At 45.1% G+C, this 16,453-nt stretch overlaps 1 long non-coding RNA gene across 2 annotated transcripts in view; it reads left to right on the top strand.

Annotated features, from left to right (window-relative positions):
* The window catches only part of LOC146046184 (uncharacterized), a 38,065-nt gene extending 22,644 nt beyond the window's left edge, over window positions 1-15,421 (top strand). For both annotated transcript variants that reach the window (XR_014465777.1, XR_014465778.1), the window contains 2 exons: window positions 10,509-10,628; window positions 14,771-15,421. This is a non-coding gene — a long non-coding RNA (uncharacterized LOC146046184). The remainder of the gene's footprint in view (window positions 1-10,508; window positions 10,629-14,770) is intronic.
* The last annotated feature ends 1,032 nt before the right edge of the window (window positions 15,422-16,453 follow it).

A 16,453-nucleotide genomic window follows, 5' to 3' on the forward strand; every position in this document is an offset into this window, starting at 1 on the left:
GACTACCCCTGTATCATATAACTGTGAGTACACCAAGGGTGAGGGGCATATCATAAAGACCCCACCTGATTCCCCGGGACGACGCAACACCTGGTCCCCCCCCCCTCCCTCCACCTGCCACTACCAAACACTGAGGCAGGGTTAACACGGCCAGTCACCACACTACACTTATCTGCTGACTGCGGGATACAACATCTCTCCCACAATGGCTGCCAACAAGATTGATAAAATGCAGGGGACCCCAGCTGCTGAGGATACCCCCAGACACCGCTCCTCTAGCCGCAATACTAGAGACAAGACGGCGGCAGCCCCAGCCACTCAGCCCCAGAACAAGCAGCCCCAGCCCGCTGGGAGAGGGAGAAAGGGAGCAGACCCCTTGGAAACTTACTTGCCAGCCCCACAAAGCACGAGCGAGGACTCATCCTCTATACCAGATCCTGGATCACCTGATCCCTCCCGTGCTGATGCTAATCCCCCCCGTCTCACCGGTGAATTCCCACTACCACCCTCCCACCAACTACAGGAGCCCCCTATAACATACTCTGCTATGGTGAAAGCCATCCAGGATACAATCAGCCCAATAATGGAAGCCCATGCGAACAAAGTCACCCAGGCAGTGCAGGACTTAAAGTCACAATACAAACAAATATCTAAGAGACTCACCACCACCGAGCAGGTGGTAGGGGGAGTTTTCCAGGACGTCGCAGAGCTAAAGGATAAGACGACGCTTATGCAGAAAACACAATACCAGCTCCAATCCAAATTAGATGACCTTGAAAACCGTTCACGCAGGAACAATTTACGAGTGGTGGGCCTCCCTGAATCCCTGAGGGGCACGGCCCTCTTCATCTTTATCCAGACCACACTCCCTGAGCTCCTAGGAATCTCTGAGGAATGTGCGGGAATGATTGTGGAAAGAGCTCACAGAATAGGCCCACAGAGACCCTCAGCAGACTCCCGCCCACGCCCTGTAATATTCCGATGTTTGAATTTTATTCATAAGGAGGCGTTGTGGATTGCATCCCGTCGCAAAAGAGACCTCACTTGGAACGATACAAAATTGTATATATTTCAGGACTACTCGGCTGAGGTGGCCAGGGCGAGGAAGGAGTTTGCCCCCTTATGCTCACGCCTAGCAAGGAACAACCGAAAATTTGCTCTGATGTACCCGGCCCGGCTCCGTCTATTCTCTGGCTCAACATTCAAGGACTTCTCTACAGTGAGAGATGCGGAGTCTTTCCTACTAGAAGAGAACACCGGACCGGCCTCCCCGACTTTGTTCTCTCAGGACCCGGCCGCTGATGAAAATAATGAAGCCTAGGACGATTTAATGTTCTTCTATCATCTAACGTTAAGTGTTGTTGAGAGTTAAAAGTTACTTGAATTATCGAAAATTAATATAATGCTATCTTGCTACTGAAGGGTCGGGGGGGGGGAGGATGGGGGATTTCCCTCCTCCTGCCCCCTTCCCGACTGAATAAGGTTAAGATAATGGTTTTTCCATGTTTAATCAGAAACAGGTTTGCTTAGATTATAGTTTGTGCAAATTAGCACCTTGATAATTGACCGGGTCTGGAATGGCAGGCAAAACCCCAAACTGCCACCGTTTAGGTGCAATGATATACCACTTCAATGAGGCAGGAGAGACCCATGGACTGCTGGCTCGGATCTTGGGGCGTCTGCCTGATCTCGCCTCACCTGCTACTTCCCGGAGGTTACTTAATTGTAGTTTGCTATATTTGTGTAGGTTTATTTGTTTGTCTGTCTATTTGTTTGTCCACAATAGAATAGGATGGCGAGAGGGCCTCTCGCGGGCCACCTTGCTGTCTCTATAGTTATGCTAATTACCCTCTTTTCCCTCATGTTTTTCCCCCTCTTGTGTCAGATCTTGTCTAATGTCAGAATTTTTGTCCGTAGAATACTCATGTTCGCAACCAAGCTTATACTGTTAGACACAGAAGGCGTGGTGGACTCCAGGACCTGTAAGTTGCCTCACCCCCCGACTGACAAATGACGTCCATAAAGGTTGGTACGATCAATGTGGGGGGCTTCCACTCCCCTGCTAAACGCAAGAAAATATTACTATACCTATCCAAGTTGGCCCTAGACATAGCATTCATTCAGGAGGCCCATCTGATCCCTGCGGAGATCCTCAAATTAAATACCTTGGGATGGGCTGTGCTATCTTCAGCCCCATACAATTCAAAAGCTAGAGGGGTTGTCACCCTGATTAGACGAAGCATCCCAACAACAACTTATTCAGCTCAGGTAGACCCCGAGGGACGTTATTCCATACTAGACGTAACAGTAAACAACTCTAGATACATCCTGGCTAATATCTATGCACCTAATACTAACCAAAGCCAATTCTTCATTACTCTGACGGCTAAACTACTCCCTTACGCTCACCAAAATATAATTTTAGCAGGTGATTTTAATTTGGTGGCATCTGCAGCTTTAGACAGAAATACCGCATCCTCTACCAGACGCACCAACCCCAAGTATGGGATCCAATACCTTCTTACGCAGCTGCAACTAATAGATGTGTGGAGGGCATGCCACCCCATTGAAAGGGAATACACCTGCCTTTCGGCAGCACACGGCACACTCTCGAGAATCGATTATGTACTGATATCCTCTTCCCTTTTCCCTAAAGTAGAGGGATCAGCCCTAGAACCTATAACGATATCGGACCATGGTGTCTGCTGGATGGCTGTGGCAACGTCTGTAGATAGGGGACCAATTAAGCAGTGGAGATTCCCATCCCAGCTGACAGAGGCCCCATCTTTTCGAAATATGTTAGAAGCGTCCTGGATGGACTACGCAAACAGTAACTCCCAAACAAAAGAAGATTCCCCCTCCCTATTTTGGCAAGCCTCTAAGCCTGTTCTAAGAGGAAACATCATGTCTTACACGGCTAAACATAGAAAAGACTCCCAGAAGCTATATATCGAAGCCCAGACACGCCTCACTGAGGCATACCACAATTTCCAGACCTCCCCTACCCTAGCAAATAAAACTAAATACATCGAACAGAAAACACTCTTTGATGCCTTACTGGTCCAACTGGAGACCAAACTTACTTTCCTATCACAGGCAAGATACCATAGATATGGCAATAGGTCTAACCGACTGTTGTCTAACTTACTTAGAGGCCAACATCCCCCCTCGACCATACAGGCTCTACGTAGAGAGGATGGCACAGTGATCCATTCCGGACAACAAATAACTGAAACCCTATCTGAGTTTTATAAGACGCTTTATTCCCCTCCCCACACTGATGAACAACAAAGGGCAACATTCTGGGAACCCCTCTCACACCCAACACTAGATATAGACTCATCTAATACACTGACAAATCCTATTACTGAGGAAGAGGTACTGGCCACGATACAGGCGCTCAAAACAGGCAAGTCTCCTGGACCGGACGGTCTGTCCAACGAATACTATAAACTACTAGCCCCCAAAATAGTCAAACCCCTTTCGGCCCTATTTAACCTAATTTTACAAGGTTCCCCCCCCCCCTTATACTTCAACTCAGCCATCCTTAAAATTATTCACAAACCCGGCAGAGACCCCCTACTCCCAAGTTCTTATCGCCCAATTTCACTCCTTAACACGGATTATAAAATCTTTACAAAAATCCTAGCGGATAGGCTCAAGTTCAAACTCCCCTCCCTGGTTCATTCCGACCAAACGGGATTTGTATGGGGCAGACACTCTGCTCTTAACGTACGCAAAGCATTAACTATCCTGCAATGGGTGGAATCCACAGACAACTCTGAGCCTTGTTCTTTACTCTCCTTGGATGCCGAGAAGGCCTTTGACCTCGTTACGTGGGACCACCTATATTATACTATGGAAAGGTTTGGGCTCCCGGGGGAGTTCACCCGCACGGTTAAGTTGCTATACTCGGGATCATCCTCCCAAATATTAACAAACAATTATATGTCTAACCCCATACCACTATTTAGGGGCACTAGACAGGGATGTCCCCTGTCCCCCCTACTATTTGCTCTGGCAGTGGAACCGCTAGCTATAGCATTGAGAGCCTCCGAGGACTTTACAGGTGTGCGGGTGGATTCCACCGAGGTCAAACTAAGTCTCTTTGCAGACGATATATTATTGTTTATATCTAAACCCAATACCTCTATCCCAGCGATCCAACAAATTATACGGCACTTCTCCCACTTTTCTGGCTTCCGAGTGAACTACGACAAGTCTAGACTTATGCCACTCTCAACCCCCCCCACGGCACCAGACACGTCCCATCACACCTCGCAATTCACTGTATGCCCACACACACTCAAGTACCTAGGAGTCCTGATCCCAAAAAAATTGAAAGATCTATATAATGTTAATATTCCCCCCTCCCTGACATCGGTTGATAAATTGCTATCCGGATGGATGGAGTTGCCTCTGTCCCTGGCAGGTAGAATCACAGTAATCAAGACTATAGCCTTCCCCAAGCTGTCCTATCTGTTGCAGATGTTGCCACTCCAGATCCACAGCACGGACCTGCAGAAACTTAAAACTTTATATCTTAAATTTGCATGGGCAGGGAAGAAGGCCCGCATACCATTTAATAGACTTAAACTTAGCAAATCAGATGGCGGATTTGGCATGCCTGATATACAAGCATTTTCCCACGCAGCTCATTTTAGATATATCACAGACTGGTTTACCTCTAAGTCGGAGTACACTATACCCACAATAGAGAAACAAATATTCAAACAGTATTCCCCGGCAGCTCTTTTACATGCCCCAATGCGATTGATTCCCAAGACAATCAGAGATTCCATCCTGTTCAAGGCGACTTACAGGTCCTGGAGGCAAATCAACAGAGCCGTACATAGACGGTTCATCTCCTCACCATTTACCACCCTCTGGGGTAACCCCATGTTCTCCCCTGGTTTGGGGGGCGCGGAGTTTCTCGGCTGGAGGGACAAGGGTATCACAAATATACGCAAATTATTTGATCCAGGGGGCGGAATACTTCCATTCTCAGCATTGCAGGAGAGGTATGGGTTGCCGCACCGCCAGTTCTATATGTACCTCCAGTCGAGACACTTCGCACAAGCTCACCTAAGGCCAATGGACAGGGAATCAGATGTGGACCCAGTTGCAGATCTGTTGAGACCAGACTGCATAATGGGGTATAGAATCAAATACCTATATTCTGCACTAATAGCGACAGGGAAGGAGGCGCATCATCAACAACTCCATGCTAAATGGGTCAAGGACATCCCTGACCTGCCACCATTGGCAAATATATTTAAAAAACTCCCGGTCACCATTAAACACTTGCAGTCGGTTGCTTTACAGGAGACCCACATAAAGTTTCTAAATAGAGCATACATTGCCCCGATTCAGAGGGCACATTTTGTCCCCAGTGACACGGGAAGATGTTACAAATGCCAAAAAACAGATGCCACATATTTCCACAATTTCTGGGAATGCAGAAAAATCAGAATCTTTTGGGACAAGGTAATAAACTTTGTTAATGCTACATATTCACTGAGGCTCCGGAAGCACCCGACTGCATGCTTGTTTCTGCATTTCAGGGACTGGGACCTCGGCCCAAACAAGGGACGGATTATTCCGGTCCTCACTATTTTGTTAACAATTGCAAAAAAATTGATATTAACACATTGGATACATAGGAGATCCCCCACCATAATGGAACTAAAGCAAGCTACCTTAAACACACTATTCTATGAGAGACAGGCATTAAGAGCCGACCTAGAGAAGGGGGCTGTCCGTTTCTATAAAAAATGGGAACTCTATATCAGCAGTTTAGACCACCCAACACAAAGCCGAATCCAGAAAATGTTTGAAACCACGACTTGGTATCTGCTCAGACAACTATCGGCTTAACAGAAAACTTCTCTGTGATGCCACCAATGACACCCCTGACAGCAAGACGAGGAGTAAGCCGTGTCTTCAGAACCTTTCTAACGGACAATTTTGATAAAGACCTTTAATTAATTCTGTTTTTGTCTGACGTCTCCCCCCCCCCCCCTCCCTTACCCTCCCAATACTTACCCACCCCATCTACCCTGCTATGTTTCTTAGATAAGTATGAAAGATTTAATACTTTGTGAGACTGAAAACTAGATTTTTTTTAGAATTTCAGTAACTGGAATCCATGTAGGCCCACTAAGATTTGGACCCAACGTGGCCCTATACCATTGATTCCTTATTAAAACTCTGACTATACTACATATTAACCTGATCCTCACCAGGAGAGGGGACAAAAAAAAAAAAAAAAAAAAAAATTCATCAAACAATTGAGTCCTTAATCGCAGGTATACGTGATTTTAACTTTTATTAATCCAAACTGATAACAGATTGAATAACAGAATTACTCCGAAGATCGTCTACTATAAAATAATGAGGACCCATAAGCAAAACAACGCTCTAGTAACTCTGTGTATATTAATATATGTATGACAATATTCCCTGTTTTCTGAACAAATCGATACATGGATGTACAAATACTTTAACACATGGTTGTTATGTCTCACAATGTCCGTACATTTTGTTTTCTATGTACTAAATAATTGAAAAATACAATAAAAACGTTTAACAAAAAAAAAAAAAAAATGCGAATAAAAGCCAAGACTCTGTATAAATTACGGAATAAGGAGATAAAGTCCCTTCACTATGTATTATGGTCCCTAGCAGACAACAGGGGGTTACAGATATATATAAATGTACAAAACAAGATATACACTCTGTAACACAATAAAACAATGGATTCTAAGCTAACAAGGGAAAAACAACAGATATAAAATACAATCAGCCACACTACAGAATACACATACAGGAATGCAACTGTTACCGTCTCATCAATAGCGCTGGCGCAACCCGGTCCGAGCTCACTATATTCTGTCCAGAATGCAGTCCAGGGAAGAAGAGGAGGAATAGTGAGATTGAGTTTAGGTCATCCTTGACCTCTTATAGTGTCCAGGTAAAGGGGGCAGTGAGGGTCTCCATTGGTCAGGAGATCAGGTGTCGCTTCTCGTGGATTGGTGCAGGGGAATGCACTTCTGTGTCTTTGTCTTCAGGTGTCGTCATAGGGGTCGTAAATCAACACTTTAAACCAGCAAGATCCGGATCACTGACCTCGTGGTAAAGTGTATTAATTATGGAATTTATCCATAACTTTCGGCCGTTAGGAGTTGCAAACTTTTATCAAGGACCGGATCGCTGTGCATGAGAGACGGAACATATAGATGCGAAATATGTACAGGAAAGATCGTGTGATACCAGTTAAACTATGTGCCGTAAATTAAAGCCAGATTATCTATATTTTATTACTTGTGAGTGTGTGTTATGAATTTATGTGTATTAGTATGGTAGCACACTGGGTTCGCCTGATTACAAAACCTGGTCCCTATACGTTGTTTGCGTAACTCTGCGAACCAAGATGGCGGCCATACCACTCTAAAATGGTGTGTATGTAACTCGACTTCAACAGCTGTTACCACTTCCCTCCCAAAATGACCTTTACTACATTTAGGGCCTGATTCAGATCCGCTAACTAAGCAGCATTGTTTCACTGCTTAGAAAGCGGATAAGTGCGACCTGCTGGGCGAGTAAACGCCTGCCACCGAGCGAATGTCAACATCTGCATGCGAATGGATGTGTATGCTGACGCATGCGGGCGAACAGGCAATAAATCATTCAATGGTCGCCGACCATCCAATGATTCGAGTCACTATGGACTCTTTTTCAAGGCTAAAGGTTGCTTGCAGAGTTTACTCATTTATAGTCTGGGAAAGGGCGGCAAAACAGAATTGTGGAGTCATCCCCGGAAGTTGTAATGTGCATATTTCCGGTGTCCTCCATATACAGATGGAGACTCCATCAGACGGGACCCTGGGGGGGGGGGGGGCAGCGGCATTTTGTATAGTTGTTATCAGGGTGTAAGTACTTAGTCCGCGAGTTCCGGTCAGGCGGACATGCGGTCGCTCCGGCAATGGTGGAAATGACACTGCAGAAGTCATATGTCTGTGACTTCCAGTCCGCGAAAGACAGTCGTCATCTTGCAGTGGCCATCTTATGATGAGAATGATGTAGCGGAAATGGGAAGTCTCTGATCTTAGGTTGGTGCCATTTTATGTGTGGAATATGCAGTTTTACATAATCGGATTGGCTGGAAGATGCTTTTTTCAATAAATGGGTTTTCATATTTCCTCAGTAAAAAAAAAAAAGATATATCAATATAAATACAGAGATAAATGGAAAAAAATTATATTATATGCCTGAAAATAAATGTGAGTATTTAGGAAAATAATACAAACTAAAAAATTTTGTTTAAACCATAGGGAGTTAGAGTTTTTAGTTGAAATATCCACTCCATTTCTTTCTTTGCCAAAGTGGTTTCAGAATCTATGTTCCTCCAAGTTGCTTTCACATTTTCTATTGCCATGAAATCTTGAATCTGGTGAGTGGAACCGTTATGTACAGTTCGGAAATGCTCTGATAAAGAATGTGTTTGAAGACTGTTCTTGATGTTATGCAAATGTTCACACATTCTAGTTTTTAATGCTCCACTCGTACGTCCTATGTAGAAAAGTCCACATGAACAATCCACGAAATAACACTTTGTGTATGACAAGTTATAAATGGCAACATTTTAAATTCCTTATCTGTGATTTTGAAAGTGGTTCACTTGGATACTTGGACTTGACGGCTTTGCACATGGCGCATGTACCACACCTGTGGAATCCCTTGGTTCTTATGCGTAGTTGTACTTCCAACTTCTGGGGATGTCACCACAATTCTGTTTTGCCGCCCTTTTCCAGTCTATAAATAAGTAAACTCTGCATGCAATCTTTAGCCTTGAAAAAGAGTTCATAGTGACTCGAAACGTGTTGGCCTGATTGCATCCACCAGGACACAGCCATGTAAACCTCTTGGAGCCTTGCAGGGTGTGTTTGTTCATCCCTGCATTTACCATCCTAGGCTCCAACACCATCATTGGGTAAGGGATCATCCTGTGTGCACCATGCTTGTTTGTTTGTATTTTTATCTATTATTTTTTTTATCCCTGCCTATTGCATTTTTAATGCAATTTTATATATTATATTATTCAATAAATTAGTTTTTTTGTGAGTACACCCAGGTACACCTTTCCACATATTCTTCATCCGCATGGGGACGCCCAGCTTTTTCTGGCCGCGACTAACGTTTTTGTGGGCACCCCCAGGAAACGCTGGGCATCCCTATTTGACAGCCTCCTGCCTGCCCACTCCCGCCCCGCTGTGTGCGAACGCCTCGGTGACTGTAACAGTTGCCAAAGGCATTCACACATCAGGTCTGCACATGCGTATATTTGCCGATACGCATGCACAAACCCGGAACATCGGTCCCTGCAGCGAATTCGCAGGGGACCGAGTAAACCTGCGCACACCACTTATATACTGCACACATAGGCCCTTATTCTGGTCCATTCGCAGGAGGGCTGGACCGATGTTTTTGTACTGAGCATGCGCATTTCTGTGCATGTGCAGGGTGCATGCACGCACCAAGGACAGCGGGTGGGGGGCGGAGAGGGGCGTTGGGCGGCCCCATTAGCATATAGGAACACCCAGCGTTTCATGGGCGTTCCCATGAGAATGCTGGACGTTCTCATGCTAATGAGGCCATGAAGCGGGTGTGGGGGCGGGCAGCTGAAATCACCAGATATCAGCTGCCTGCCCATTTCCTTCCAGCATGAACGCATAGTTAGGTTGCTCAGCGCAACCTTACATATGCGTGCAGCTTTTACATCTTTCGATGGTTGGTGACCATCAAAAGATGTGGGAGGCTCCCCCTGGCCTTTGAATGGATGTTACTGTGTAACATCCATTCGCATGCCCTGTGTGTGAATCGTGCTTGCGAATGGGTGGTGCCAGCCATATATTCGCAAGGTGGGGTTTGGTGGACTCGCAAGGCCGCAAATTCGCAGCCTTGCGAATCATGAATAACCCCCATAGCTGCTAGGCCACAAGGGAGAGAGGAATAAATGTATTATGAATCTCTTCTATTTGTGTGTAATCAGGTAATTTATAATACCTCTTCATTTATTCTAAAATATACACATGTGGGTGGTAAGCATCGTTAGGTAAAAATGTGGTTAAACCACCAACAATGCTGTTTTCTGAGGGTTGGCCGCATTTCTCATATGCAGTAAGCTATGGAATCCGAAGCTTGAACACGGTAGGCAACATCTGTACATGGCTTTGACTAACAGAAGTGTTAGTGTGCACTAATCAGATCTCTGCCGGTGTCCCTTGTGGCACGCACATCATCTGTCACATTCACAGCAAAACACCTGATGACCCTGTATCGCAAAAGACAGGTGGGGAGGGTTGTGCTTTGTTATTTGTTTCAAGCGTACGGCATGAATAAATGCTGCTATGCTTGTGATGAATTATGGGATCAATTTCATTTTTTTTTTTCATCTTTTGTTATGGACTGGGCAATATTTACTAATATACCTGTATTTGTTCTCATAGGTGGAACTAGGGATTGCTGTTCTAGAGTGTTGTGCGCATGCGAAGCCAAGCCCCCTTTTTTGGGGGTGTGCAACAAGCAGCACACAGGAGCCCTGATTGCTTTATTCTAAAAGTTGGTTGGTATGTCGGAGTACATTTAGTGATAAGGCTTATGTCATACAATTCAGTTACTGCTTTTTGGGGAATTTAATTGATTTTTCTTGTTTACATTGAAATGTGTCCTGCGATGTCACTTCTGGCTCCATGGTACCAACATCCCTTCCCTGATTCCTGGATATGGTGGGCATGATTCACGCTGACTCTGTAAACAGAGAAGATCGCTGCTTACACTTAAACGCCCCCCGATGCTGAGTGAATGCCTGCAGTAGCATGCAAATGGATGTGTTCGCTGACACATTCATTCGCATGCGTAAATGAGAAAAATCCTTCAATGACACACCCTAGTCATGGCAGTTGTATACGATTGTATTGTCTCTGCCCAGTTCTATCCAAAAATGACTTACTTCACGGAAGGACAGATCTGGCCAAGTTCAGTCTGACAAAGAATACGATGGCCATATTCTCACCTGTACATGCGCTGTATGCAAACACTCAATGACTTTGTCTGTGCACAGAAATTATTGTGCTCAGAATGAGGCTCTGTGGGGGTTATTCTGGATGACATGCAGCGATACGAAGTTCACTGTGCTGCGTGTCATTTCCGTTCGCATATGCCGCCGCCCCCTTCGCAGGTCAAATTCCCCCGCAAGGCTGCAAATGAAAGTTTAGCATAAACATCCATTCACAGTCTATGGGGAAACAATCACATCATTCGATGGTCACTGACCATCGAATGATGTGGAAGGTAGATGCAAAACGAAGACTCTCTCAGGTGTCTTAGCTTTGCGTGTATTCATAAGGGGAAAATGGCAGGCAGCTGACATCTGGCACCACATCACTGGGTGATCACCACATACCCTCCAAAATGACCCATTCCATTAGGTACAAAATGCTCTGTTTCTGGACTTCCCTGCCAGTGGCAGTTACAGAGGTGGGGCTCCAGCACAGTCCAAAATTCAAAGAGGGGGTCACATTAACTGCCTCACTGTCCAGGACAGTGATGTTTGAGGTGGCTCCCCTTTATGAATATTGGACTGTGCTGCAGCCCCACCTCTGTAACTACCACTGGCAGGGAAGTCCAGAAACAGAGCATTTTGTACCTAATGGAATGGGCCATGTTGGAGGGTCTGTCACCATGGAAACACCCAGTGTTTTCATGGTAAAGCCCACGAAATACTGGGGGTAGCCACACCCATGGGAACACCCAGTATTTGCCAGCACCTGGCGACATCTCTGTTCACTGTGGCCACTCGCACCCAGCACAATGCTAGGGTGACCAACTCATCCCTTCAATCCGGGACACACATTAATTACACAGGTTCTGTGGCTGGCTTTCACCTGCTTTTAAACTACCACACCTCAAGACTCCATTTCACCTGGTTTTAAACTGCCACATAACCTGTGTAATTAATATGTGTCCCGGATTAAAGGGATGAGTTGGTCACCCTACACAATGCGCAGAAATGCAAATGCACAGATGAAAAACATTGCGCTTGCATGCAAATTCGCATCAACCAGAATAACCCCCTGTGTGTTTACATGAAGCTCACATAGAGACATCATTTTCCCTTCAGTTTTGCACAAACTATGGGACTAAGCAGAGTCTGACTATCCGGCTATGGGTCATAGGGTCGACTATATGAAGGTCGACATACATAAGGTCAACCAGTGAAGGTCGACAGAGCTTAGGTCGACACCTGAAATAGGTCAATAGGGTCGGAAAGTCAACTCAAGCATTAGGTCAACAATGGGAATGTCGACAGTCAAAAGGTTGTTGTGAGTGTTCATTGTTTTTTTACCCCCGAATATCGACATAGCGGACACCGTCTAAGTGTACCACATCTCCGCATGGCTCGCTGCACTCGGCACACTCTTATATTCTACCACCACGCCGTAGTGGACGGTAGGGTATAATATATATCGCCTTTCACACCAGTCGGCTAAAAAAAAACAACTCATGAAAAACTCATGTTGACCGTTGACTGTCAACCTTCCCATTGTCGACCTTCCAACCCTGTTGACCTATTTCAGGTGTCAACCTAAGCCTTGTCGACCTTCAGTGGTCTACCTCATGTACTGTATGTCGACCTTCATAGGATTGACCTAGTGACCGTATCCAAACTATCTTATATAATAAAAGGCTAATATTGATCCTTACCTCTATGGCGGGAATTCAAGTGCTTTGTGCATCAAGTTATCATTTGTCTGCATATGTAAAAATAAACTTGGCTTGCTAAAGATTTCAGTGGTTGGGATCATTGGGGGGGGGGGGGGGCGGAGCGCTACTGTAAATGTTATTCGCAATACAGATTAATCTGATTACTTATTAGGGCTTTGACGACTTTTGTAAACAACTGCATATGGAATCATTGCTTCACATCTTTAATTAGGAGTATGTTCTCTCTGATATGAGCAGCCTTGTTCATGTTTAGAACCTATTTCAGAGACTTCTGATGCCTGAATGAGTCTATATTAAGTAATGCCAATCTGCTATTGCAGTTGTATGATATTTTGGATACATACTTATTATTCATGCATGATATATTATCAGCACAAGTCATTTGTACTTCCCATAAGGCAGCAATTCATTAATAAGTAATTAGTGTACGAAATCATAAGGAAAGATCCTAGGATGTCTGGATCCTGGAGGTCAGATTCAAAAAAACATCTGGATCCTGATGCTCACAATGCTGATGGATGCCCAAGATGTTTTTTAGGGTAATGGGCCCCATACATCAGCAATCACAATTAATGGATCTCCAGATCCAGGGATTTTTTGGCCAGATAAATGGATTTTACAATCTATCTGACTTTGCCCACACATTACAGATTTATTTCAGTGATCGGCAGATTTTTCCATCTAAAGATTGCATCTTCATATCTGGAAATTGCCCAATCGATTGTCATTTCAGCTGTTCATAATGTAAATAGATGAAGAAGACGAATTGGGAATGCCCACACATATAAAAAAGATCTGCAGATAATACCAGATTATTAAACATGTTTAAAAACCTGATTAAGCAATCGATTGGCGATTTTGATTGGGATTGCCAAAAGGGGGAACACACATCTAAAATTAATTGTGGCAATCATCTCCATATCTGAAAATTGTCACAATTAATTGCTGATGTATGGGGCCCTTTAGGCACTAGGGGGATGTATAGGGTGAAGCTGCAGGTAGGGATGGTTAGGGTTAGGCTATGGAAGGGGAGGGTTAGGGCTAGGCACTAGGGGGAAGGTTAGGGTAAGGCTGTAGGAGGGAATGGGTAGGGTTCAGCTGTGGGAGGGTTGAGTTAGACACTAGAGAGCCAGTTAGGGTTAAACTGCGGGTAAGGATGATTAGGTTTAGTTTATTGGAGGGATGGGTTATGATTAGGCACTAGGGAAACAGTGAGGGTTAGACTGTGGGCGGCGACGGTTAGAGTTGGGCTACAGGAGAGGTGGATTATGATAAGGCACTAGGTGGATTTGTAGGGTTAAGCTGTGTGAGGGGATGGTTAGGGTTGGGCTTGGCTGTGGAATGGTTGGGTTATGGTTAGGCACTAAGGAAATGTTTAGGGTTAGGCCACGGTAGGGGATGTATATGGTTGGGCTGTGGGAGGGGAGGGTTGGGCACTATGATCACATTTAGAGTAGAAGGCTGCAGAAGGGGACAGCTAGGGTTGCGCTGCATGAAGAGTGGGTTCATTTTTGGCACTAGGGGGATGGCCAGGGTTAGGCTGTCAGAGGGGACAGTTATGGATGGGCTGCGGGAGGGGTGGGTTATGGTTATGCTATAGGGAGATGGCTAGGGTTAGGCTGTGGAAGGGGGCAGGTACGGATGGGTTGCAGGAGGGATAGGCTAGATTTTGGCACTTGCAGGACTTTAAGGGATTAGCTGCAGGAGGGGACAGCTAGCATTGTGCTGCAGGATGGCTGGGTTAGAGGTAAAATACTCACAGCAAACTGTTGAGGTTCTGAGCATTGGGATTCCACTGCCAAGATTCTGACTATTGAGATAACGACTGCTGATATTTCTATACAAACTCGTCTGATCTAACATCAGAAGTTACAATGAGAACATAAAAGAGCTAGAATGGACCCAAAGACCTATACATAGAGAAAGGCAGAAGAAAACCTTAACATGGACAAATCATTTCTTCTATTCTCAAATTGCTTTCCAGAGAGAAAACACCAGGGACAGACAGCAATAGATGGTTCTTGTACAGATACTGTACTGTGGTTCAATAGTTTTATAAATATTAAAGTAAAATGGATTCATCTTGGTGCAGATCGATGGCAGTATTTTGATTCAAGTAAGTTATGGAGGATCATCTTGGAACACTAAATGTATTGATCTCTTCAGAGAAAGTCAAGTCAGCTACAAAACTCTGAGTCTCAGAATGGCCATTATAATGCCTAGCATAGAATATTGATACCTATATACTCTCCATTACATCATTTTTATATCTGGCATGTCTCAGTTGACATGAACATGGTAGCAGATATCAGGATGTTCCTTGCTTTGGGACATACAATAAGAAACATCCTGGGGAGGACAGAAGGCAGCAGCAAATGACAGAGCGTCACTTGACACGTAGAGATCATACAATGATGAAGGTATCAGACCTAAGGACTTATGTCTGCAGTCACTGCACTATTATTCCCAGCTTCCACTTTCTTAGTGGCACAGTACAAAATGTACTGTATACTGTGTATATGCAGCCAGATTCAGAGTTATATGCAAAAGAAGAGAGAGGTTCAGTAGTTGGGAAGAAGGCATCAGGGCATCCAGGAACGTCCAGCAAGCGCCAGGACCATCTTTTAAAGTTGACTCTGCTGCGGGATCAGGGTACCATCAGTGCAGGGGATGCGGTCATTAGGTCTACAGCATTATGGTCGGCAGTCATTAGGTCTATACCATTAAGTTGACATGGGAAAATGTCGACATGGGTCTAGATCGACAGGGGAAAAGGTCGAAAGGTCATTAGTTCGTCAGGTCGTTAGTTCGACAGGTAATTTGTTCGACATTGTCTAGGTCAACAGTAAAAAGGTCGACATGGAGTTTTTCACTGTTTTTAGCCAACATGTGCCGATATTTCATGCCCTACCATCCACTAGGGTGTGGTGGGAGAATAAAAAAGTGTGCCCAGCGAGGGGATGCGGCGCATTTCAAACTGTGTCCATGTCGACTGTGTTGACATTCAGGTAAAAAACTGTGAAAAAACAGATGTCGACCTTTTGACGGTCGACCTAGACAACGTCGAACAAATGACCTGTTAAACTAACGACCTGTCGAACTAATGACCTTTCGACCTAGAACATGTCGACCTTTTCCCAATGTCGACATACACCCATGTCGACCTTTCCCCATTTCGACTTAATGGTGTAGACCTAATGACTGTCGACCATAATGCTGTAGACCAAATGATCCCAACCCCAGTGCAGAGCTTGCTCAGAAATGTCAGCAGACTGGTGCGAGTGCCTCTGCACGCACAGTCAGGTAAAGACTTTTGGAGGATGGCCTGGAGTCAAGAAGGGCAGCAAAGAAGCCACTTTGGTACTTGTTTCCTAGCACGGCGCCCCTGATTCTGATTGTATACAATCGCATCGCATGCAATATAGCGGCATGCGATGCGATTCGATTTTAAATTGTACAAGCACTCTGATGGGTGCTTACAATTTTAAATGCACCCCCACTGTCAATGCCACCCCCACTATCAACAGCAACCCGAAGCGTGGCGAGCGCAGCGACGGTATGCATCCTCCGACGTTTTCATACCCCCACTATCCATGTTGGCGTGGAGTTCAATCCAGATAGTGTGGCGAGCGCAGCGAGCCACCGAGCCGGAAGCGTAGCGAGCAAG

Source organism: Crinia signifera, chromosome 11 (genome assembly GCF_055691185.1).
Source record: "Crinia signifera chromosome 11, ASM5569118v1, whole genome shotgun sequence".
In the NCBI taxonomy this organism is placed as follows: Eukaryota; Metazoa; Chordata; class Amphibia; order Anura; family Myobatrachidae; genus Crinia; species Crinia signifera.